This window comes from Coregonus clupeaformis, unplaced genomic scaffold (assembly GCF_020615455.1).
Source record: "Coregonus clupeaformis isolate EN_2021a unplaced genomic scaffold, ASM2061545v1 scaf1125, whole genome shotgun sequence".
In the NCBI taxonomy this organism is placed as follows: domain Eukaryota; kingdom Metazoa; phylum Chordata; class Actinopteri; order Salmoniformes; family Salmonidae; genus Coregonus; species Coregonus clupeaformis.
In genome coordinates this window covers 91,722-118,912 of record NW_025534579.1, presented here as the reverse complement: position 1 = coordinate 118,912, position 27,191 = coordinate 91,722, and positions in this window count along the sequence as shown.

The window sequence follows — 27,191 nt, the reverse complement described above, 5'->3', positions numbered from 1 at the left end:
TCTCCGCTATCATCCGTCCCTTCATCCCCTATCATCCCCATCCCCCTATCATCTGTTCCTTCATCCCCCTATCATCCGTCCCTTCATCCCCCTATCATCCTATCCTCCCTATCATCCGTCCCTTCATCCCCTATCATCCGTCCCTTCATCCCCTATCATCCGTCCCTTCATCCCCCCATCATCCATCCCCTATCATCCATCCCTTCATCCCCCTATCATCCGTCCCTCCTATCATCCGTCCCTTCATCCCCCTATCATCCGTCCCTTCATCTCCCTATCATCCGTCCCTTCATCCCCCTCTCATCCATCTCCCCCTATCATCCGTCCCTTCATCCCCCTATCATCCGTCCCTTCATCCCCCTATCATCCATCCCCCATCATCCGTCCCTTCATCCCCCTATCATCCGTCCCTTCATCCCCCCTATCATCCGTCCCTTCATCCCCCTATCATTCATCTCCCTATCATCCGTCCCTTCATCCCCCTATCATCCGTCCCTTCATCCCCCTATCATCCATCCATCCCTATCATCCGTCCCTTCATCCCCCCTATCATCTCCCTTCATCTCCCTATCATCCGTCCCTTCATCCCCCTATCATCCATCTCCCTATCATCTGTCCCTTCATCCCCCTATCTTCCATCTCCCTATCATCCGTCCCTTCATCCCCCTATCATCGTCCCCCTATCATCCATCCTCTTCATCCCCTATCATCCATCCCCCTATCATCTTCGTCCCTATCATCCGTCCCTTCATCTCCCTATCATCCATCCCCCCTATCATCCACCCTTCATCCCCTATCATCCATCCCTTCATCCATCTAGACCAGACGAGCTCAGAACCAGGACCACCAGGCTGTGTCTTTCTCTCTGTCACGCTCGCTCGCTCTCTCTCTCTTTCCATCTCTTCCTCCACCCTCTATCCTTCTCTCTCTCTCCTCTGTGTTAGTAGGGGTTGTGGAGGATCTCTCTGCCAGATGTCTCAGGCCTCATGTGGCCTCCCGCCAGGTTCCTCTCCGCCTCCCCATCATTTATCCATCTCTGTTTGTTTACTCATTTTCTGCATGAGTCTGAATGCAGCCTTTTGTCTTTGAAGATCCCTGCATGTCTGACAGCCTCTCTGAGAGTTTACAAGAGCATTTACAAAAGTATTCTGGAGTCATCCAGAGTGTGTTTTTAACTGTGTGTTTGTGCTCTCTGTCGTCTCTGTGTCTGTTACCCTAGTTGTCTTTGTGTGGCTACTCCTAGCACCCCAGCATGTCTCTTGGCAGGCGTGCCGGTGTCCACAACACCCTGTGGTGGAGTGCCACAAAGGTCAGCCTGGTAGAGGATGCCCACGTCTGCAATCTGTGCCCGCAGTGCCCACTGCCTCGCTTCGGCTAGTCTGTTAACTACAGACAGTGTTGGGGAAGCTACTCTGAAAATATAGTTTACCAGCTACCAATTACTTCACACCAGATGAAGTTAAGCTACCCTAAAGAAAACTAGAGTTTACTGAACTAAAGTTACTTAGAAAAAGCAGTTCACTACATCCAGACTACTAAGGGATAAATGATCACATTTAAAATGTGAAATGTCATAGAACAGATCCCTCTGGAGTCAGATGTCAACAGAATGTGTGTAGTTTGGCCTATTAAATACAAAAACAATGTTTCAAGTGAGAATTAGGCGTCTGATGCTAAAAAGAAATTACATTCTTGACTTCTTGACCCATATTTTATTTTTTCTAAACAACTACTGTAGTTCCAGTAGTTAGCTACACCACTACATGGACAACAAGGAATTAACTACTAAAAACACTACCAAGATTTGAATTTAGTTAAACTACCACCAAGCGACTGAAACATTTTGAACTACATATAGTTCACTACTCCCAAACACGGACTACAGACCAGACTACATTTACATTTGACATTTTTAGTCATTTAGCAGACGCTCTTATCCAGAGCGACTTACATGAGCAATTAGGGTTAAGTGCCTTGCTTAAGGGCACATCGACAGATTTTTCACCTAGTTGGCTCTGGGATTAGAACCAGCGACCTTTCGGTTACTGGCACAACGCTCTTACCCACTAAGCTACCTGCCGACTACTGCCACTCCTCAGGGTGCCAACAACTGGCATCTACTGACTGCTCTGGGACGCACCACTGGCAGGGAGACAGATTGAAAGACACAAAAGATAGACGGACAGGAGGGAGATTGAGGGGAAGATGGAGAGTGAGAGACAGACTATGAGATGGACCTAGAGTGAGAGAGACTGGGGAAACTTGAATAAGAGGAAGGCTATCTAAAATGTCATTCTTGTCATCTGTGGCATTTCTTTCTATGGCATTTTATTTTTCTATCTAATCAGGGCTGAGATCTTACCGTGTTGCCACAGAAATGCGTTGCAGCTGAGAAATGGCCTCCCCTTGCTGGGTTTGTCACAGGATATGAAACATGGAGGCTTTAGAACACTTATCCAGCTGACCCCTGACCTCTCACACTGAGCTCATTCAGCCCAGGTCAGACAAGACCTCTTAGATTATTAGATCATAGAGTAGGTCCACACAGACGTCTTTATATGGCCACAGAGCACATGTAGTTGTTGCTTTTAAATACTGACCTAAGATCAGTTTTGTATTTCTCCACTAATGGTTAAGTTTAAGGTTGAGGGCAGGTAAGCTGATCCTAGATCCATTCCTATGGGAAACTTCTAAATGGATTCTATAGTCCCTGTGATGGAGCCTTACAGCTTGTGTGATGGTCTTGGAGAGAGGTGTCTCTGTGAAGTCCCCAGCCAGCCATAATCTAGCTGTACTCTCCCTGACCTCCCTGACCTCTCACAAACACTAAACACATGCCAGCCGTCGCCAAGTCTGAGGCTCCAATAAAGACATGAAATAGCATCCCTCTAGTGAACACACATGCTCTGCCGTTTGAACAGGCTGCACAGAGACACACGCTCCGCCGTTTGAACGGGCTGCACAGAGACACACGCTCCGCCGTTTGAACGGGCTGCACAGAGACACACGCTCTGCCGTTTGAACGGGCTGCACAGAGACACACGCTCTGCCGTTTGAACGGGCTGCACAGAGACACACGCTCTGCCGTTTGAACGGGCTGCACAGAGACACACGCTCTGCCGTTTGAACGGGCTGCACAGAGACACGCGCTCCGCCGTTTGAACGGGCTGCACAGAGACACACGCTCTGCCGTTTGAACGGGCTGCACAGAGACACACGCTCCGCGTTTGAACGGGCTGCACAGAGACACTCGCTCCGCCGTTTGAACGGGCTGCACAGAGAAGTCTGGTCAAACTAACTGAGATCAGATGGTGTACTGTGTTGCTCTATAGCTGAGCTGGAGGCTGCCAAAGGTTTGTCCTTCAGAGAGGCTGCTGATGGCCTTGGTTTGTACTAGTCATGGGTTCAGTGGTCTTCTGTTGGACTGACTCAGAGAGAACTATACTCTGTTATTGCTTGAAGTGGAACAAACGTCAGATCTCCCTTTCAGACAGCAGCAGACGGAGGGAGATTATGTCTTTCTTAGGGGGGATTTAATGGATGAGAGTTCTTGATGGACATATTGCACTTTGATAACTAGGCAGTGGACCAGTTGTCTGGGACCCATCTGGTGGACACTACAGTTGGAACCAAGTTTGACTGAATGAGGTGAGGTGGTGTATAGAGCTCTGTGGTCTTCTCTGGGGCTGACTGCAGACCACCTGCCTGCTGTAGCCCAACATATGGGCCTACACTGAAACACAGTGCTGCAGCACATATGGCTCATTGAGATAGAATGAGGAGACAATCTGGACTACTGTTGGGACACCAGCAGGGTAGAGACGGTGCCCGAGACGTGTTTCCGAACAAAGTTTACCTCACTCTGAGAACTAATTACAGCAGTGTACTGAGCAGAGGTTGAGGGTCAATTACATTTTAATGCCTCCAGGATATTAGTTGATGTTTTAATTTCTTAAATTGGAATTTTAATTCACTTCCTGAAATTCGTGAATCGACCAAATTGAAATGGAACGAACTTCAACCTCTGCTACTTCATAGCAACCAACAGACCAGCTGCAGGCTGCCACGCAACACAAAAGACCATCTCATCGCCAGGGTAACCTACAGGTCAAGAGGTCACTAGGGTCAAAGCTTCACTTCATTATCCTCTCTCTGGTCAGACCAAACACATAATCAGTTTGACTTTTACCGCCCTCTCTCCTCCCTCTCTCTTTTCTCAATCCCTCTTTCTCTCCACATGATTGAGGTTTGGGTAGTGCGCTCTATTCAGACTCAAGTCTGAATCTCGGGATTAAAATAGCTGTTTTTGATTGATTGCAGGAAATAAGAGCCATATTAAAACAAGGAGCATCTTTCTCACGGATGCCGTTAGTGTTTATTTATTTATCTTCTGGTTCTAGCTAGGCAGGCGGGATGAATGGAGGTTCTAGGGCTTAGCTGGAAGCTCCCAGCCCTTTTCTCCTCTCTCCTCTCTTTCTCTCTCTCCTATTTCGCCCTCCTCTCTCTTTCTCTCCCTCCTCTTTCGTTCTCTCTCTTTTTGTCTCTCCTCTGTCGTTCTCTTTCGTTAACTTCTCTCTCTCTCTCTCTCTCTCTCTCTCTCTCTCTCTCTCATTGTTTATTATTCCCTCTCTCAATGGAACAAACTCTGTACTAGCTTAACTAGGTTAACAGACAGTCAAAATACTCAAACCTGAAATCGCTGAAATGTGACACATGAAATGCTATTTTCCTTGATCCGACTGTTTATGCAAATAAACACATTTTTCATTCCTTTTATTCTTGGCTTATTTCTGGGGTGGCTTACTTTGGGCCAGCTTTAATCTTCCAATTGAAAATTCTGTGAGTCTGCACAGTTAAAAATGTGATCTTCAGATTGATGCCTAGAGAGCGTCTGAAAGGTAATCAGACAGTTCGCTGACTGACTACACCATACAGTTAATCAGGCCGCTGTGACAGCTTGTCTCTGTTGGCACAAGCCAGAGTTTCTTATACCCTCTCTCTCTCGCAGAGTCTCTCGCTCTGTCACTGTGAAATGGAAATGGCTGCTCATCGGTTAGCATTCTTCTTCCCTACCTCTGTCTCTCAGGCCTTAGTTTCTCTCTGCGCTCCTTTCCCTTTCACATACCTTAGCTGAAGCAACGTGTGTCTTTGCATTAAAGCGTGGTGCGGCACATCACGGCACGGCACTCAGAGAAGACGGTTAGGCCATGGGCTTGGGTTACCATGGGAGCACGGTTCATTTGGGTACAGAGCTGGGTTTGAGCTGCCAAAGCCTCTGCCCACGGGTTTCCGTGTGTGGTGTGTTTCTAAGGACCTAAGGGTAAGACAGCCATATTGGCAGTTTTAACTCTTGGCTTTTTATGGAGCTGCCCTCTTTCTCTCTCCCTCTTTCCCTCCCTCCCCCCTCCCCCTCCCTCTCTCCCTCCCTCCCTCCCCCCTCCCCCCTCCCTCCCTCCCTCCCTCCCTCATGGCATGTTTTGATTTGTGTTTGAAAAGTGCTCATTCCATATGTCACCCGTTTTCACATCCTTTCATGGGAGCTTGTTCTTGTCATTCTCTCGTTGGGCGAAAAGGAAAACATAATATTCATAAAGCCCAATGGCTTTACCTCCCAGCTCTGCTGGGTGTCTGGCTCTACAAACCACAGCTGATAAGGCCTGTTCTGTTTAGTTTTCCCCATTTTGCTGGACTTCTGCATTGTCAGGACTTTTTAATGGATTTCTCTCTGTTGTAGGACTATTGTAGGAGAATAATAATAATAATAATATGCCATTTGCAGACGCTTTTATCCAAAGCGACATACAGTCATGCGTGCATACATTATTTTTTTTTGTGTATGGGTGGTCCCGGGGATCGAACCCACTACCTTGGCGTTACAAGCGCTGTGCTCTACCAGCTGAGCTACAGAGAACACACACACACACACACACACACACACACCCAGTGAACCCACACACACGAATGCACACAGACCAACTCGTGTCCCACCTGGCCTCCTGAAGCGTACTTTGTCGTGTGTGTGGTGTGGTTTGGGTGTGTGTTTGTGTGTAATCAGTTTCAAGTTCAACCCACCTGTGACAACACACTCGTCCCCCTAGAGAGGGTGGATAGAATCCCAAATTATTCTGAACCGCCGACTGAGCTCCAAAGGCCCCGCTCGCCGCACAGGAAGCCCAGCAGCTGACTCCGGCAGGGGGCCGGAAGCTCGACGAGACCAGGGCTCCACTAGGGCCTCCAGGGGCCTCAAGGCTCTGTTTGTTTAAAGACAACATGTCTTTACTGTGACTAAGAGTTACATGACAGCTCTACAGACAGGTCTGCTGGGGGCCTGTGAACACGGTGTGTGTGTCGGAGGCCGCTGGGCCCCGGTGAACATGGTGTGTGTTATGGGGCCGCTGGGGGCGGTGAAGCCTTAATTAGTGCAATGTGGCCAGGGCCGCTGGGGCCAGTGAACATTTGTGTGGCGGGGCCGCTGGGAGCAGTGAACCCGGTGTGTGTGCCAGACGCAGCGTACCCCACAATTGTGGGCGTACATGTGTGTGTGCCTGGGGGCAGTGACTCTGATGTGTGTGCGGGGCCGCTAGGCCGGAGTGAACATGGTGTGTGGGCCTAGCTGGGGGCGTGAACACGGTAGGCTTTATGACCCTGTTACTGGAGTCAGCTGGGAGGTGTGTCGCTCTCTCTTATTAATCTGTGTCTCTTTTCATGTGGGAGGTACACACACACACACACACACACACACACACACACACACACACACACACACACACACACACACACACACACACACACACACACACTAATGGGGAAGTATGGGACTTTTTCATGCTACCCAGATGGGACTGTGTGTAGAATGTGTACATTAGTCAGATATTTGGAATGCACTCTATTGAATGCATGTTTTTAAAGGGACAGTAACAGACGCATTCCTGCTGGGACTGTGTGAAGGGTTGTATGTGTTAGTCATGAGTTAGTTTTCACCAGTAGCGCTCTCTCTCTCTGTCTCTCTCTCTCTCTCTCTGTCTCTCTCTCTCTCTGTCTCTCTCTCTCTCTGTCTCTCTCTCTGTCTCTCTCTCTCTCTCTGTCTCTCTCTCTGTCTCTCTCTGTCTCTCTCTCTGTCTCTCTCTCTCTGTCTCTCTGTCTCTCTCTCTGTCTCTCTCTCTCTCTCTCTCTCTTTCTCTGCTCTCTCTCTCTCTGTCTCTCTCTCTGTCTCTCTCTCCTGTCTCTCTCTCTCTGTCTCTCTCTCTCCTCTGTCTCTCTGTCTCTCTCTCTCTGTCTCTCTCTCTCTCTTCTCTCTGTCTCCCTCTCTGCTCTCTACTCTCTCTGTCTCTCTGTCTCTCTCTCTGTCTCTCTCTCTTGTCTCCCTCTCCTTCTCTCCCCTATCTCTCTCTGTCTCTCTGTCTCTCTCTCTGTCTCTCTCTCTCTCTCCCCTCTCTTTTTTTTCTCTCTGTCTCTCTCTCTGTCTCTCTCTCTCTGTCTCTCTGTCTCTCTCTCTCTGTCTCTCTGTCTCTCTCTCTGTCTCTCTTATTTTCATTTTGTATTTATTTTACTCTCCTTTCTTTCTCTCACTCACTCCCTCTCTCTCACACACACACACATCTGGACTGCTGCTGGATGTACGCACGGTAATGATTTGACTTAGCTGTGTGTGTAGGGTCTTCTCCCCAGCCAGCTCCACAGGAGAGAGGCTGAGCTCTTTGGGCTGTGTCCCAGGGATGTGTCACCCTCTGAGGCCTAGCTCTGTGGTTCTGACTGCTTCCATTCTACTCCCCCATCCTTCAACCTTCAACACCAGCCAAGACTCTGTGTGTGTCCACAATCCATCCATATGTGCTGTGTGTCCACGAGTGTGTATGACCGTTTCATCCATTCTTCTATCAGGTATGGAGAGAATGAATAGGCAGCTTGACCTCTACAAGTCTTTTATTTACAGCCTGTTGGCAGTGGTGAATGGTTAATATGAGGGAGACTGTAGTTGTCAGTGTGGATAGTTAATATGAGGGAGACTGTAGTTGTCAGTGTGGATAGTTAATATGAGGGGAGACTGTAGTTGTCAGTATGGATAGTTAATGAGGGAGACTGTAGTTGTCAGTGTGGATAGTTAATATGAGGGGAGACTGTAGTTGTCAGTGTGGATAGTTAATATGATGGAGACTGTAGTTGTCAGTGTGGATAGTTAATATGAGGGAGACTGTAGTTGTCAGTGTGGATAGTTAATATGATGGAGACTGTAGTTGTCAGTGTGGATAGTTAATATGGGAGACTGTAGTTGTCAGTGTGGATAGTTAATATGATGGAGACTGTAGTTGTCAGTGTGGATAGTTAATATGATGGAGACTGTAGTTGTCAGTGTGGATAGTTAATATGATGGAGACTGTAGTTGTCAGTGTGGATAGTTAATATGATGGAGACTGTAGTTGTCAGTGTGGATAGTTAATATGATGGAGACTGTAGTTGTCAGTGTGGATAGTTAATATGATGGAGACGGTAGTTGTCAGTGTGGATAGTTAATATGAGGAGACTGTAGTTGTCAGTGTGGATAGTTAATATGAGGGAGACTGTAGTTGTCAGTGTGGATAGTTAATATGAGTGGAGACTGTAGTTGTCAGTGTGGATAGTTAATATGATGGAGACTGTAGTTGTCAGTGTGGATAGTTAATATGATGGAGACTGTAGTTGTCAGTGTGGATAGTTAATATGATGGAGACTGTAGTTGTCAGTGTGGATAGTTAATATGATGGAGACTGTAGTTGTCAGTGTGGATAGTTAATATGATGGAGACTGTAGTTGTCAGTGTGGATAGTTAATATGATGGAGACTGTAGTTGTCAGTGTGGATAGTTAATATGATGGAGACTGTAGTTGTCAGTGTGGATAGTTAATATGATGGAGACTGTAGTTGTCAGTGTGGATAGTTAATATGATGGAGACTGTAGTTGTCAGTGTGGATAGTTAATATGATGGAGACTGTAGTTGTCAGTGTGGATAGTTAATATGATGGAGACTGTAGTTGTCAGTGTGGATAGTTAATATGAGGGAGACTGTAGTTGTCAGTGTGGATAGTTAATATGATGGAGACTGTAGTTGTCAGTGTGGATAGTTAATATGAGGGAGACTGTAGTTGTCAGTATGGATAGTTAATATGAGGGAGACTGTAGTTGTCAGTGTGGATAGTTAATATGATGGAGACTGTAGTTGTCCGTGTGGATAGTTAATATGAGGGAGACTGTAGTTGTCAGTGTGGATAGTTAATATGAGGGAGACTGTAGTTGTCAGTGTGGATAGTTAATATGATGGAGACTGTAGTTGTCAGTGTGGATAGTTAATATGATGGAGACTGTAGTTGTCAGTGTGGATAGTTAATATGATGGAGACTGTAGTTGTCAGTGTGGATAGTTAATATGAGGGAGACTGTAGTTGTCAGTGTGGATAGTTAATATGGAGGGAGACTGTAGTTGTCAGTGTGGATAGTTAATATGATGGAGACTGTAGTTGTCAGTGTGGATAGTTAATATGATGGAGACTGTAGTTGTCAGTGTGGATAGTTAATTGATGGAGACTGTAGTTGTCAGTGTGGATAGTTAATATGATGGAGACTGTAGTTGTCAGTGTGGATAGTTAATATGATGGAGACTGTAGTTGTCAGTGTGGATAGTTAATATGATGGAGACTGTAGTTGTCAGTGTGGATAGTTAATATGATGGAGACTGTAGTTGTCAGTGTGGATAGTTAATATGATGGAGACTGTAGTTGTCAGTGTGGATAAGTTAATATGATGGAGACTGTAGTTGTCAGTGTGGATAGTTAATATGATGGAGACTGTAGTTGTCAGTGTGGATAGTTAATATGATGGAGACTGTAGTTGTCAGTGTGGATAGTTAATATGATGGAGACTGTGGTTGTCAGTGTGGATAGTTAATATGATGGAGACTGTAGTTGTCAGTGTGGATAGTTAATATGATGGAGACTGTAGTTGTCAGTGTGGATAGTTAATATGAGGGAGACTGTAGTTGTCAGTGTGGATAGTTAATATGATGGAGACTGTAGTTGTCAGTGTGGATAGTTAATATGAGGGAGACTGTAGTTGTCTGTGTGGATAGTTAATATGAGGGAGACTGTAGTTGTCAGTGTGGATAGTTAATATGAGGGAGACTGTAGTTGTCGGTGTGGATAGTTAATATGAGGGAGACTGTAGTTGTCAGTGTGGATAGTTAATATGAGGGAGACTGTAGTTGTCAGTGTGGATAGTTAATATGAGGGAGACTGTAGTTGTCAGTGTGGATAGTTAATATGATGGAGACTGTAGTTGTCAGTGTGGATAGTTAATATGATGGAGACTGTAGTTGTCAGTGTGGATAGTTAATATGATGGAGACTGTAGTTGTCAGTGTGGATAGTTAATATGAGGGAGACTGTAGTTGTCAGTGTGGATAGTTAATATGAGGGAGACTGTAGTTGTCAGTGTGGATAGTTAATATGAGGGAGACTGTAGGTTGTCGGTGTGGATCAGTTAATATGAGGGAGACTGTAGTTGAGGTCAGTGTGGATAGTTAATATGATGGAGACTGTAGTTGTCAGTGTGATAGTTTATGATGGAGACTGTAGTTGTCAGTGTGGATAGTTAATATGAGGGAGACTGTAGTTGTCAGTGTGGATAGTTAATATGAGGGAGACTGTAGTTGTCAGTGTGGATAGTTAATATGATGGAGACTGTAGTTGTCAGTGTGGATAGTTAATATGATGGAGACTGTAGTTGTCAGTGTGGATAGTTAATATGATGGAGACTGTAGTTGTCAGTGTGGATAGTTAATATGAGGGAGACTGTAGTTGTCAGTGTGGATAGTTAATATGATGGAGACTGTAGTTGTCAGTGTGGATAGTTAATATGATGGAGACTGTAGTTGTCAGTGTGGATAGTTAATATGATGGAGACTGTAGTTGTCAGTGTGGATAGTTAATATGATGGAGACTGTAGTTGTCAGTGTGGATAGTTAATATGATGGAGACTGTAGTTGTCAGTGTGGATAGTTAATATGATGGAGACTGTAGTTGTCAGTGTGGATAGTTAATATGATGGAGACTGTAGTTGTCAGTGTGGATAGTTAATATGATTGGAGACTGTAGTTGTCAGTGTGGATAGTTAATATGATGGAGACTGTAGTTGTCAGTATGGATAGTTAATATGAGGAGACTGTAGTTGTCAGTGTGGATAGTTAATATGAGGGAGACTGTAGTTGTCAGTGTGGATAGTTAATATGATGGAGACTGTGGTTGTCAGTGTGGATAGTTAATATGAGGGAGACTGTAGTTGTCAAAGTGTGGAGTAGTTAATATGAGGGAGACTGTAGTTGTCAGTGTGGATAGTTAATATGATGGGAGACTGTAGTTGTCAGTGTGGGATAGTTAATATGAGGGAGACTGTAGTTGTCAGGCTGTGGATAGTTAATATGAGGGAGACTGTAAGGTTGTCAGTGTGGATGAGTTAATATGATGGAGACTTGTAGTTGTCAGTGTGGATAGTTAATATGAGGGAGACTGTAGTTGTCAGTGTGGATAGTTAATATGATGGAGACTGTAGTTGTCAGTGTGGATAGTTAATATGATGGAGACTGTAGTTGTCAGTGTGGATAGTTAATATGATGGAGACTGAAGTTGTCAGTGTGGATAGTTAATATGATGGAGACTGTAGTTGTGTCAGTGTGGATAGTTAATATGATGGAGACTGTAGTTGTCAGTGTGGATAGTTAATATGATGGAGACTGTAGTTGTCAGTGTGGATAGTTAATATGAGGGAGACTGCTAGTTGTCAGTGTGGATAGTTAATATGATGGAGACTGTAGTTGTCCGTGTGGATAGTTAATATGAGGGAGACTGTAGTTGTCAGTAGGATAGTTAATATGAGGGAGACTGTAGTTGTCAGTGTGGATAGTTAATATGAGGGAGACTGTAGTTGTCAGTGTGGATAGTTAATATGAGGGAGACTGTAGTTGTCAGTGTGGATAGTTAATATGATGGAGACTGTAGTTGTCAGTGTGGATAGTTAATATGATGGGAGACTGTAGTTGTCAGTGTGGATAGTTAATATGATGGAGACTGTAGTTGTCAGTGTGGATAGTTAATATGATGGAGACTGTAGTTGTCAGTGTGGATAGTTAATATGATGGAGACTGTAGTTGTCAGTGTGTGGATAGTTAATATGAGGGAGACTGTAGTTGTCCAGTGTGGATAGTTAATATGAGGGAGACTGTAGTTGTCAGTGTGGATAGTTAATATGATGGAGACTGTAGTTGTCAGTGTGGATAGTTAATATGAGGGAGACTGTAGTTGTCAGTGTGGATAGTTTATGAGGGAGACTGTAGTTGTCGCAGTGTGGATAGTTAATGATGATGGAGACTGTAGTTGTCAGTGTGGATAGTTAATATGATGGAGACTGTAGTTGTCAGTGTGGATAGTTAATATGATGGAGACTGTAGTTGTCAGTGTGGATAGTTAATATGATGGAGACTGTAGTTGTCAGTGTGGATAGTTAATATGATGGAGACTGTAGTTGTCAGTGTGGATAGTTAATATGAGGGAGACTGTAGTTGTCAGTATGGATAGTTAATATGATGGAGACTGTAGTTGTCATGTGGATAGTTAATATGAGGAGACTGTAGTTGTCAGTGTGGATAGTTAATATGATGGAGACTGTAGTTGTCAGTGTGTGATAGTTAATATGTAGGGGAGACTGTAGTTGTCAGTGTGGATAGTTATTTGGGAGACTGTAGTTGTCAGTGTGGATATTTAATATGAGAATGTAGTTGTCAGTGTGGATAGTTAATATGAGGGAGACTGTAATTTGTCAGTGTATGTTAATATATGAACTGTAGTTGTCAGTGTGGATAGTTAATATGAGACTGTAGTTGTCCAGTGTGATGTTAATTGAGACTGTAGTTGTCAGTGTGAATGATTAATATGAGGAGACTGTATTGTCCAGTGTGATATTAATTGGCTGTAATTGTCAGTGTGGATAATTAATATAGAACTGTTTGTCAGTGTATAGTTAATATAACTGTAGTTGTCAGTATGAATTTAATATGATGACTGTAGTTGTCCCAGTGTGGATAGTTAGCATATGAGAGACTGTAGTTGTCAGTGTGGATAGTTAATATGAGGAGACTGTAGTTGTCCAGTGTGGATATTAATTTACTGTAGTTGTCAGTGTATATTATTAATTAGTTGTCAGTGTGAATAAATTAATATGAGAAGCTGTAGTTGTCAGTGTGGATAGTTAATATGAGGGAACTGTAGTTGTCAGTGTGATAGTTAATTCTTAGTTGTCAGTGTGATGTTAATATGAGCTGTAGTTGTCCAGTGTGGATAGTTAATATGAGAACTGTAGTTGTCAATTATTGGATGATTAATATGAGGAGACATGTAGTTGTCCAGTGTGGATAGTTAATATGAGGGAGACTGTAGTTGTCAGTATGGATAGTTAATATGAGGGAGACTGTAGTTGTCAGTGTGGATAGTTAATAGAGGAGACTGTAGTTGTCAGTGTGGATAGTTGGTATGATGGAGACTGTAGTTGTCAGTGTGAATGTAGTTAATGATGATGGAGACTGTAGTTGTCAGTGTGGATAGTTAATATGATGGAGACTGTAGTTGTCGGTGTGGATAGTTAATATGAGGGAAACTGTAGGTTGTCAGTGTGATATTTTACTGTAGTTGTCAGTGTTGATAGTTTAATATGAGGGGTTAGTTGTCAGTGTATTTATTTGGAGACTGTAATTTGTCAGTGTGGATAGTTAATATATTAGTTGTCAGTGTATTTATTGTGTGAATTTGTCAGTGTGAATAATTAATATAGAGACTGTAGTTGTCCAGTGAGGATAGTTAATATGATAGAATGTAGTTGTCAGTGTGAATATTAATTGATAGACTGTAATTGTATCAGTGTAAATATTAATTTGAGACTTAATTGTCAGTGTAGATATTAATATAGAACTTAGTTGTCAGTGTGGATAGTTAATATGAGGGAGACTGTAGTTGTCAGTGTGATAGTTAATATGAGGAGACTGTAGTTGTCAGTATTTGATAGTTAATATGAGGGGACTGTAGTTGTCAGTGTGATAGTTAATATGAGAACTGTAGTTGTCCAGTGTATGATAGTTAATATTATAGACTGTGGTTGTCAGTGTGGATGTTAATATATGAACTGTAGTTGTCAGTGTGGATAGTTAATATAAGGAAGACTGTAGTTTGTCAGTGTGGATAATTAATATGATAGAACTGTAGTTGTCAGTGTGGATAGTTAATATGAGGAGACTGTAGTTGTCAGTGTAGATGAATTATATTAGAACACATGAATTTGTCGTTATTTATAGAGACTTGTAGTTGTCCAGTGTATGATTTAAATTGACTGTAGTTGTCAGTGTTTGATAGTTAATATGATGAACTGTAGTTGTCAGTGTGGATAACAGTTAATATGAGGGAGACTGTAGTTGTCAGTGTGGATAGTTAATATGAGGAAGACTGTAGTTGTCAGTGTGGATATTAATATGAGGACTGTAGTTGTCAGTTATTTAATATGAGAACTGTAGTTGTCAGTGTGATAGTTAACATATGAATTGTTGTCAGTGTGGATAGTTAATATGTACTGTAGTTGTCAGTGTATTTTGGGCTGTAGTTGTCCAGTGTGGATAGTTAATATGAGGGAACTGTAGTTGTCAGTGTGGATAGTTAATATGATGGAGACTGTAGTTGTCAGTGTGGATAATTAATATGAGGGAGACTGTAGTTGTCAGTTGGATATTAATAAGAGGGAGACTTAGTTGTCCAGTGTAGATATTAATATGAGAACTGTAGTTGTCAGTGTGAATATTAATATGAGGAGACTGTAGTTGTCAGTATGAATATTAATATGAGGGTCTGTAGTTGTCAGTGTGGATGTTTGAGGGAGACTGTAGTTGTCGGAGTGTGGATGTTAATTGAGACTGCAGTTGTCCAGTGTTAATAGTTAATATGAGAACTGTAGTTGTCAGTGTGGATTTTTTACACTTGAATTTGTCAGTGTGGATAGTTAATATATGATGTAATTTGTCAGTGTAATATTATATGAGTGACTGTAGTTGTCAGTGTGGATGAATTAATATGAGGAACTGTAGTTGTCAGTGTGAATATTAATATGATGGACTGTAGTTTGGCACCAGTGTGGATAGTTAATATGATGGAGACTGTAGTTGTCAGTGTGGATAGTTAATAGAGGAGACTGTAGTTGTCAGTGTGGATAGTTAATATGATGGAGACTGTAGTTGTCAGTGTGGATAGTTAATATGAGGGAGACTGTAGTTGTCAGTGTGGATAGTTAATATGAGGAGACTGTAGTTGTCAGTGTGGATAGTTAATATGAGGGAGACTGTAGTTGTCGTGTGGATAGTTAATATGATGGGAGACTGTAGTTGTCAGTGTGGATAGTTAATATGAGGGAGACTGTAGTTGTCAGTGTGGATAGTTAATATGAGGGAGACTGTAGTTGTCAGTGTGGATAGTTAATATGGAGGGAGACTGTAGTTGTCAGTGTGGATAGTTAATATGATGGAGACTGTAAGTTGTCAGTGTGGATAGTTAATATGATGGAGACTGTAGTTGTCAGTGTGGATAGTTCATATAGGGAATGACTGTTAGTTGTCAGTGTGGATAGTTAATATGATGGAGACTGTAGTTGTCAGTGTGGATAGTTAATATGATGGAGACTGTAGTTGTCAGTGTGGATAGTTAATATGAGGGAGACTGTAGTTGTCAGTGTGGATAGTTAATATGATGGAGACTGTAGTTGTCAGTGTGGATAGTTAATATGATGGAGACTGTAGTTGTCAGTGTGGATAGTTAATATGAGGAGACTGTAGTTGTGAAGTCTCTGCCAGTTCCCTGGGGGTTCTTCCTCTCTGGAATGTATTGGGATTCTTTATTTAGGAGCTGCAAGATCACTGCTGCTCCAACTAGAAAGAGAGGAGAAAAGTGAGTGAGAGAAGAGGAGGAGAGGAAACGAATAAAACAGTCCAGATATATATATCATTTATGAACAGTTTCAGTCCCTCCATGCTTCCTGATGTTTCTAACAGAAGAGAGGAGAAAATAAAGAATATATCTGTAAGCTCTCGACTCAGAAGGTTTCCTTTATGTCAAGGTTCAGTCTCTCTCTGGCGGGTTCTTTTCACTCCACACATGTCCAATAGTTAGCACAGTGTGTGTGTGTGTGTTATGCATCCGTATGCTGTGTATGGGTGGGAAACATCGGTATATCGTCCTTCTACTGATGTTGTTTGTATTGTCAAAGTGTGGCGTATTGGCAGTGTGATGTGAGACATCAACATCTGGTTCTCATCGCTGGGAGAATACGTGCTGGGGCCTGGTTCTGGGGAGCTGGCTACACACACTGTGCTAGTCTGGGAGCGTCCCGCTGGCCCAGCCCTGTGGCCCTCCTGACACTAGTGACTGTGTAATGATCACTCTGCTCAGTAAAGCTCTGGGCTGGGTGTCTCTACCATGTGTCAAACACAATACTCCTCTGTCCCAGGGTCACAGAGCAGGTACACACACACACACACGCACACAGGCACACAGGCACACAGGCACACACAGGCACATGTACCCAAAGGGAGTAGGATGACTGGTATTGAATAACAGCCTGAATACATGACTGACTCAGACAGAGAGATGATGAGTACCTGAATACCACAGAAATAATATTCCACAGGTACCAGAGGCTTATCCTTAGTGTAGGGAGTGTGTGTGTGTGTATAGTTGTGTGTGTGTATAGTTGTGTGTGGTGTGTGTGTGAGCATGCATTTGTATGTCCCATGCATATGAGTGTGTGGCACACATGAGAACCTCTCTCTCTGTCCCTGAGTGATGTGTTGGCTAATGAAATTTGACTCTGGCGTTTAAACACATCTGAGATCCAGTGTCATGAGTAGACCTCTTAGTATTCCTCCAGGTTAGAACCTCCAACGAGGCTGTGTGTGTGTGTGTGTTGTGTGTGTGTGTGTGTGGTGTGTGTGTGTGTGAGAAGTCTGTCTTTGTATTCCCTTAGGTAAGAACCCGTTACAAAGGGGCTCCAGGCTGAATAAGCAATCATTTCACACCACTAATTATTATCAGCATTCCTTTATTACTGTCTGAAGCCAGGCTCTTTTATCTGGAACTCTCCAAGCAGGCAGGGTAGAGATGGTTTCTGTCTCTCTCTTTCTGTCTCTCTTTTTTTCTGTTTCTCTCACTTTCTTTCTCTCTTTCGATTTCTTTCTCCTCCCCACAAATCAACATTCGCATTTTAAGCTGTGTTAAATGTGGCTGAGATAGCAGTGGAGCACAGAGACAGAGCAGCCTCTCTCTCTAGTGGGGCCCACTGCATTATGCGATTCTCCCCGATGATTATGGAAAGATTTGTGAAGAGAATATGCTCATCCCTAAGAGATTAGCAGACGCACCAGTTTGGCTTTTGTGATAGAGAAAATAGTTACTTCCTCTATCCCCACACACACACACAAGAGAGGAGGTTTTCTGACACCAGCTGAGAGATTGGGCAAGAGAGTGAGGGATCAGGCTTCAGAACATGTCAGAACACGTCTGCCTACTTGCTACTGGCCCAATGGTTGAATCATAATCCAATCTTCTCACCATTTTACTGCAGTCAATGGTAAGAAGAATTGTTGAAGTGCTCATGAAAAGTTACTGAAGTGATGGTGAGGTAATGTAGTGATCGTAATCATCAGTGTTTCCAAGGTAATTGCTTGGTGCCCACTTGACTGGGTTGAGTCTACAATGACTGCCTTCGTGCAAAAAGCTTTAGTGGGTCACGGTATTAAAATAGGCTGAAGTTTGAGAACCGCTGGTCTAGTTAGTGCCTGATAAAATGGTCTGTTTCTCTGCCCTGTCCTCAACTGACCTGTTGTTCTTTCGGCAAGCCTTTTACTGTCTCTATATGAACCTCCTCTCCAACTCTCTTCCCCTCTCTCTTTCCCTTCTCTCCCCTTCCCTCCCCCTGCTTTCCCCTTCTCTCTCTCCTCTGTCCCTCCCTCTCTCTGCTCTGTTCAAGCTGAGCCCAGCCTGGACCAACAGGATTACAGGGTTTTGTGTTGCAGCAGAAAGAGAGTGAGAGGAGAAGAGGGAGAAGAGATGGAGAGAAAAGGTGCTGAATATGAAATGAAGAGAGATTGTGTTCAGCCAGGGGAATGAGGAGTGGAAGGAAAGGAGAAGTAGTAGTGGTTGGTTGGGTGGGTGTGGTTGGTTGGTTGGTTGGTTTGGGTGGGGTTATTGGTTGGTTGGTTGGGGGGGGTTGTTGGTTGGTTGGGTGGGGTTGTGGTTGGGTGGGTGGGTGGGTGGGGTTGTGGTTGGGTGGGTGTTGTGGTTGGTGGGTTGTGGTTGGTTGGGGTATGAAAAAATAAAAAATAAAAATAAAACAATCATAATAATGTAAGCACTCACTAATTGTAAGTCTCTGGATAAGAGCGTCTGCTAAATGACTAAAATGTAAAATGTAAATGTTGGGTTGGTGGGGTTGTGGTTGTGGTTGAGTGGTTGGTTGGTTGGTTGGTGGGGTTGTGTGGTTAGTGGTTGGTTGGTTGGTTGGTTTCTCCAGGGGAAGCCTAGTCTTCGTTCTCTCTCCTTTCTGTAAGTCTGCTTTGCTTTCTCAGTCCAGGGATGGTCCCAAATGGCACCTTATTCGGCGTCAGACTGCTTTGACCAAAGCCCTGAGCCCTGGTCAAAAGAAGTACGCTATATAGGGGATCGGGTGCCATTTGGGACCCAGTCTGTCTCTCTTTCCGACCCCTCCCTCCCTTGTCATTAGTGTGATCGAAGTTGGCGTATTGGGCTCTTAGTCGTCTATTCAGCCTGAAGAATGTTTCTCAGACAAGGACCACAATGAAATACGAGACGACACACCTCCCGCTGAAACAACACACACATTCTTTCTCGCATGCACGCTCAGTCGCTCACATACAAGAGCTTGCAGGCATGCACTCACGGCACGTAGACACACACACACACACCCCGATACGCGCATTCTGACACACACACACACACACACACATCTCAATACTTTCCCCACATCACATTGCATCATCCCTCCCCCCACTGTGAAATTGCATTTATATTGGCATCAGTTAATGCCTATTGCTGGCTGGATCACTTTTCATAAACTAATAAACCTGATCCTTTAAATGAAATGATGATTGAAGGACAGATTAAAAATAGACTCCTTTAGAATGATGGAGAGGGGATGGAAGGAGCGGGTTGAGGGAGAGGGGGGTTGAGGAGAGGGAGAGGGGTTGAGAGAAATGGGGTGAGGAGAGGAGAGGGGTGAGGAAGGAGAGGAGAGGGGGTGGAGTAGAGGAGAGGGGGGGAGGGGGCGGGGGAGGAGGGTTGAGGAGGGGATGGGAGTAGAGGAGAGGGGGGGGAGGGAGGGATGGGAGAGAGAGAGGGGGATGAAAGAAGAGGAGGAGAGAAGGGAGACAGAGAGGAGAGGGGGATAGAGAGACAAGGGGAGAGGGATAGAAGAGAGGGGATGAGAAAGGAGAGGGGATGGAAGGAGCGAGGAGTGTTTATGCTCAGCTCCTGTTTCAGTGGGAGGCAGGCCTAGCAGTGGTGGAGGCAGGCCTAGCAGAGTGGTGGAGGCAGGCCTAGCAGGGTGGTGGAGGCAGGCCTAGCAAAGTGGTGGAGGCAGGCCTAGCATAGTGGTGGAGGCAGGCCTAGCATAGTGGTGGAGGCAGACCTAGCAGAGTGGTGGAGGCAGACCTAGCAGAGTGGTGGAGGCAGGCCTAGCAGAGTGGTGGAGGCAGGCCTAGCAGAGTGGTGGAGGCAGGCCTAGCAGAGTGGTGGAGGCAGACCTAGCAAAGTGGTGGAGGCAGGCCTAGCATAGTGGTGGAGGCAGGCCTAGCAGAGTGGTGGAGCAGACCTAGCAAGTGGGTGGTGGAGGCAGGCCTAGCATAGTGGTGTAGGCAGGCCTAGCAGGGGTGGTGTAGGCAGGCCTAGCAGAGTGGTGGAGGCAGGCCTAGCAGGGGTGGTGGAAGCAGGCCTAGAGGGTCGGTGGAGGCAGGCCTAGCAGGGTGGTGGAGGCAGGCCTGGCAGAGTGGTGGGAGGCAGGCCTAGCAGGGGTGGTGGAGGCAGGCCTAGCAGGGTGGTGAGGCAGGCCTAGCAGGGTGGTGGAGGCAGGCCTAGCAGAGTGGTGGAGGCAGGCCTAGCAGAGTGGTGGAGGCAGGCCTAGCAGGGTGGTGGAGGCAGGCCTAGCAGGGTGGTGGAGGCAGGCCTAGCAGGGTGGTGGAGGCAGGCCTAGCAGGGTGGTGGAGGCAGGCCCTAGCAGGGGTGGTGGAGGCAGGCCTAGCAGGGTGTTAGGCAGGCCTAGCACGGGTGGTGGAGGCAGGCCTAGCAGGGTGGTGGAGGCAGTCCTAGCAGAGTGGTGTTGGAGGCAGGCTGTCTCTTTCACAAACTATTTGTTTTCTCTTCTTAAAACAGCCGGCTGAGAAATACTTCTCTTTAAAATATTATCCATTCTTCAAACTTTCCCTATTTCCCAGCAGACCGGTGATGGATTCAGGTCCACTGCTTCAGGCTCTGGGATTGATTAATAGTCCTTGTCAATCATGTAAGCAGGTGTGATTTAGTAGCCTGGATTACGGTCATAAATCTATAGAGAGGAGTGTTAAATGATAAAGAATGTGTGTAAATGCAGTAACGTGGGTCTGCCAGGTATTGAAGACTGAGTAAATGGCATTTCCCCAGCTGAGCTGCTGGTCCTGTTTACACACTAATAACACAGAGACTTAACAAAGAGCAGGAGAGAGAGAGAAACGACTACGTATTGTGGGTTTATTAAATGTTCCACAACACACACTGTGTGTAGTCTCAGTGGCTAGGGGACAGATCTTTATTGAGACACACAGGCTCTTTCTAGGTCTCTCTCACTCACTCACACACATCTGATGTATAGAACCCTACTGTAAGCCATTTTTAACAGCCCAGTAGGGCTCTGAGGGGCTTCTCTGTCTGTGGCTGAGAGTTGTCTCACTGTGATGTGGTTTTGGTTTGCAGGGAGGCCAGGATAGAAAGACTCTCTACAATATGGTGGGGAATTCTCTCTCCATGCGCTGTGGAACCCGTAGTCATGTTTTAGAAGCGGGTTGGACATGATGACTTCCATTGTTGTGTATTTAAAGTCATTATCACATTTAAACAGCTACGCTAGCATGTCCCTGGCTGTCCCCTAGTCCCAGCACAGAGAGAGAGAGAGGGAGGATGGAAAGAAAGTGACACTTTTCTTTCCACCATTTTTCTCCCTCCATCTGTCTCCTGGTTGGGTTGAGGGGGACCTAAATTATGGTCACGTACACTACATGACCAAAAGTATGTGGACACCTGCTCGTCGAACATCTCATTCCAGAATCATGGTTAATATGGAGTTGGTCCCCCTTTTGCTGCTATAACAGCCTCCACTTTTCTGGGAAGGCTTTCCATTAGATGTTGGAACATTGCTCCGGGGATTTTCTTCCATTCAGCCACAAGCATTTAGTGAGGTCGGGCACTGATGTTGGACGATTGGCCTGTCTAGTAGTCGGCCAATTCATCCCAAAGGTGTTCGAGTAGGGTTGAGGGTAAGGGCTCTTGTGCACTTTCTTCCCCACCCAAAATCTGATCAAACCATTTCTGTGGGACCTCGCTTTGTGCACAGGGGCATTGTCATGCTGAAACAGGAAAGGGCCTTCCCCAAACTGTTGCCACAAAGTTAGACGACAATTTGTCTAGAATGTCATTGTATGCCCTTAGCATTAAGATTCCCTTCACTGGAACTAAGGGGGCTAGCCCCAACCACATGAAAACAGCTTAGACCATTTTCCTCCTCCCACCAAACTTTACAGTTGGCACTATGGATTGGGGCAGGTAGCATTCTCCTTGCATCCGCCAAACCCAGATTCATCCGTCGACTGCCGGATCAAGAGGGGGGTGAAATGTGATTCATCACTCCAGAGAAAGCGCTTTCCACTGCTCCAGAATCCAATGGCGAGCTTTACACCACTCAGCTGACGCTTGGCATTGCTCATAGTGATCTTAGGCTTGTGTGCGGCAGCTCGGCCGCGGAAACCCATGGAAACTCAGTAGTGAGTGTTGCAACCGAGGACAGACATTTTGGCCATACGCGCTTCAGCACTCGGCGGTCCCCTTCTGTGAGCTTGTGTGGCCTACCACTTCGTGGCTAGTCGTTGTTGCTCCTAGACGTTCCCCACTTCACAATAACAGCACTCACAGTTGACCGGGCAGCTCTAGCAGGGCAGAAATTTGACGAACTGAATTGTTGGGAAAGGTGGCATCCCTATGACGGTGCCACGTTAAGTCACTGAGCTCTTCTTGGTAAGGCCATTATAATGCCAATGTTTGTCTATGGAGATTGCATGGCGGTGTGCTCGATTATATACACCTGTCAGAAACGTGTGTGGCTTCGAAATAGCCAAATCCACTAATTTGAAGGGGTGTCCACATACTTTTGTTTATATATAGTGTATCTGTCTGGCCTGTCAGTGGACGGACCAAACACACACACCCAGTCCGTCACAGCGCTGTGGAGGAGGGACTGTTGTGTGTGTGGACAGTGAACTGCCACTGTGTCAGATCTCTCTGGGACATGGTGTCCTCTCTGTGTCAGATCTCTACCAGGACATGGTGTCTCTCTCGTGTCACCTGTCACACACACCCTCGCTGGCCTTCCTGTAGAGCCAGAAGAAACCACTGCACGTCAACATGTTTATCTGTCTGTGTGTGTGTGTGCGTGCATCTCTTTTTGTGTGTGTGTGTGTGCCCAAAGCAGAGCACCCAAAGTTATCGTCGTCGTGGTCCACTTTTGATTCATAATCCCCTGCAGAGGACAAAGCTGGGGGATATATCAGAGCTTAGGCTGCTTAGTGTAACTATAAACACTACAAGTAATAAATAACCCTATCTGAGAATATTGACCCTCTGCCGGGGAGAATAATGGGTCATTTCTCCAGGCACCATATCTGATCGTCCCACAAAGTTAGAGGGGGAGAGGGGGAGACTGAGGTGGTCAGAATTCAATTACAGAAAAGGTTACTATTGTTGGGGGAGATGCACTATACTCTCTTTCTCTCCACCCTCTCTGTCTCGCTCTCCCGCTCCACCCCCATCCCATCCATCTCTCCTGCTGGTCTAGGAATTAGTTACCTTTCCTCCTGGGAGAGCTGTTGTCATGATGGATGTGGTCTGACTCACTCACCTATAATGATGGCAGTCCAGTCCACACTAAGTCAGCTGTAATGGTACTGAATGGCAGCAGCAGTCCACTGCTCCATCTGTTATCCAGCTGAGAGGAAATGGTGCTTGTTGCCGTGGCAGTAGGTAGCGTGTAGGGTCGATGGTTGAGGGTGTTTTGGTAGCAGGAGTTGCTATGACAGCAGTAGGTAGTAGAGGGTTAGGGGTGTGTGTTGTTTTGGAGGAGGACTGTATCATTCCATCCAGGACTGATATCCCATCAGGGAATACCATCAGGAGAGAGGTGGAGAGTAATCTGATCAGTAGAGAGAAGAGATGGAGAGTGGAAGAGAGCTTATAAAAGGGGGGATGGAGAGAGAGAGAGAGAAGAGGGGGATGGAGAGAGAGAGAGAAGAGGGGGATGGAGAGAGAGAATAAGAGGGGTTGGAGAGAGAGAGATAAGAGAGGGGGATAGGAGAGAGAATAAGAGGGGGATGGAGAGAGAGATAAGAGGGGGATGGGGAGAGAGATATAAGAGGGGGATGGGGGAGAGAGATATAAGAGGGGGATGGGGAGAGAGATAGATAAGAGGGGGGATGGGAGAGAGAGAGTAAGAGGGGGATAGGGGAGAGAGAGATAAGAGGGGGATGGGGAGAGAGAGCCTAAGGAGGGGGATGGAGAGAGAGCTATAAGAGGGGGGGAGAGAGAGAGATAAGAGGGGGATGGAGAGGAGAGCCCTAAGAGGGGGTGGGAGAGAGTCAAGAGACGGAGAGAGCTATAAGAGGGGGACGGGAGAGAGACTATAAGAGGGGGATGGGGAGAGAGATAAGAGGGGGATGGGGAGAGAGCTATAAGAGGGGGATGGGGAGAGAGATATAAGAGGGGGATGGGGAGAGAGAGATAAGAGGGGGGATGGGGAGAGAGCAATAAGAGGGGGATGGGAGAGAGACAAGAGGGGGACGGAGAGAGAGAGATAAGGGGAGGGATGGAGAGAGAGATAGAGGAGGGGGGATGGAGAGAGAGATAGAGGAGGGGAGGGATGGAGAGAGAGATAGAGGAGGGGGATGGGAGAGAGAATAGGAGGGGGACGGGGAGAGAGTATAAGAGGGGGACGGGGAGAGCGTATTACAAGAGGGGGACGGGGAGAGAGCTATAAGAGGGGGACGGGGAGAGATATATAAGGGGAGGGAGAGAATAAGGGGATGGTATACAGGGGGATGTGAGAGAGAGATTAGATGAGGAGGAGCAGTGTATATATGAGGCGGAGGATGGACTACTTTACTCATATCCATATATCCCCATATATATATATATATATATATATAAGTGTAGGTGCAAGATAGGCAGATAAGGTGTCTTAGTAAGGCTGTTATCATAGGGGAGAAGGGAAAATATTGAGTTGCACCTCTCCCCATTTGCCCCCGAGAACAGCCTCAATTCTTCAGGGCATAGACTCTACAAGCCGAAAGCGTTCCACTGGGTTGCTGGCCCATGTTGACTCCAATGCTTGGCTGGTTCTCCTTTGGGTGGTGGACCATTCTTGATGCACAAGGAAACTGTTGAGCGTGAAAAACCTAGCAACATTGCAGTTCTTCACACAACCGGTACTTTGCGCCTACTACCATATCCCGTTCAAAGGCACTTAAATATTTTGTCTTGCCCATTCACCCTCTGAATGGCACACACATACACAATCCATGTCTCAATTGTTTCAAGGCTTAAAATCCTTCCTTAACTGTCTCCACCCCTTCATCTACACTGATTTTGAGTGGATTTAACAAGTAACATCAATAAGGGATCATAGATTTCACCTGGATTCACCTGGTCAGTCTATGTCAGTGGAAAGAGTAGGGGTGTTCCAATGGTTTGTCCACTCAGTGTATATTTAGGTTACTTTATGGTGATGTTGCTTGGCATTGGTTATATCAGGTCTCCCATCCATTGTAGTCCTGTTGGTTTTAGAGGGTTGTCTGAAATGACTGACTGATTGAGTTGTCTGATGTAACTTAATATTACCTCTGAGTACTCCTGGCCCGTGAGTACACTCATCCTACTGGTTATCCATCATCCCTGTACCGAGAGCTGTGATTGGTGCGCCAGGGGTAAACACTCTGTCCTCTTCCTGACACTCAGCAGTGAGATGGAGAGGCTGCAAGGTCATGGGGTCGTGAGAGAGGGATTCTAGGGTTGGGGACCTGAGGAGGGAAAAGAAATGTGCTTGACCATGGCTGTAGGGAAGTCTAGGAAGGAAACGCTTAAGAGGCTCTCAAACCTCTTTGTCAGTAAATGTCTTCTCCTCCTTCTCTGTTTATCCTTGTATGACACCACAACTAGTAAACCTAGCAAAACTCACAAAACTACCCCAGTAACCAATGGACCTACACCTCACACTAGCTTTATTGACCAGTCTGTCCTCATATAACACAGGAACTGCTAGACCTACACCTCACTAGCTACACCTCACACTAGCACTACACCTCACACTAGCTAACACCTCACACTACCACACCTCACACACTACACCTCACACAGCTAACACCCTCACACTAGCTACACCTCACACTAGCTTCACACCTCACACTAGCTCACACCTCACACTAGCTACACCTCATACTAGCTACACCCTCACACTAGCTACACCTCACACTAGCTACACCTCACCTAGCTCACACCTCACACTAACACCTCACACTAGCTACACCTCACACCTAGCTACACCTCACACTAGCTCACACCTTGTTTTCAATCACTAGCTATACCTCACACTAGCTAACTATCTTCATACTAGCTCTATACACTCATCATAGGCTACACCTCACATTAGCTCTTTTAACAGCACGCCATTCAGCTCTGTTTTGTCAACAACATTCACAGGCTCGTATTCATCGAATCCTCTTTTCATAGGGTTTATTGTCAATTCCTCTGTTGTGTTTAGTCCATGCTCTGTTGTATTCGTCAGACTACATTCAGGCTCTGTTGTGTTCAGTCCAGACAACATTCAGGCTCTGTTGTGTTCAGTCCAGACAACATTCAGGCTCTGTTGTGTTCAGTCCAGACAACATTCAGGCTCTGTTGTGTTCAGTCCAGACAACATTCTTTTTTAGGCTCTGTTGTGTTCTGTCCAGTTGTGACAGACAACATTCAGGCTCTGTTGTACTCAGTCAGTTCTCTCAGTGTGACAGACAACATTCAGGCTCTGTTGTGTTCAGTCTTCATTTTTTATTCGTCAGTGTGACAGACAACATTCAGGCTCTGTTGTCCTATTGTCCAGTGGTGCAGACAACAGGCTCTTCTATGCTGTCACACTAAGATGCTGAGGTCAATGGAACAGTCAGTTTGTTGTCTTGTGTCATTGGCTTTGTCAGTTGGAATCAAATGTCAAAACTGTGACAGTATTAATCCCTCACCTTATCTCTGGACTCTTGACCCTGTAAATGCAAGATGGAATGTTTTCCTCTGTATGTCAGCTGTTATTGCTGGCCTAAGGAAGATGCTGTGTCAATGTTAACTGTGGTGGAAAAGGAATTGTAAAGCTTGGGTGTTCTTTTTTCCCAACTTCACAAGAAAGTGCCTCACTGTTTACTGCCCCAGTCATCATTTAATCGGTGCTGACAGATTAGGGATGTTGAGTGACTTTCTCTCTCTCTGTGTGTGTGTGTGTGTGTGTGTGTGTGTGCGCGGCGGACAATCTTTGTGTTATCTCTCTGAAACCCCGGGTCCATAGGTTCTTTCTGAGTGTCTGAGAGACAGATGGAGAGAAGAGAGGGTTCAGAGAGAGAACACACTTGAAGAAGAGTGGAGGGGCTAGACCAGTGAAGCAGAAAGTAGCCACTCTTTATCAGAATGTTCCAGAACAGATAACAGGATGGAGCGTTTTGGACTGGGTAAGAATGGGGTGAGGGGGAGAGAGAGAGGCTCATATAGAGGGATACAGTAGATAGACTGGGATGGAGTG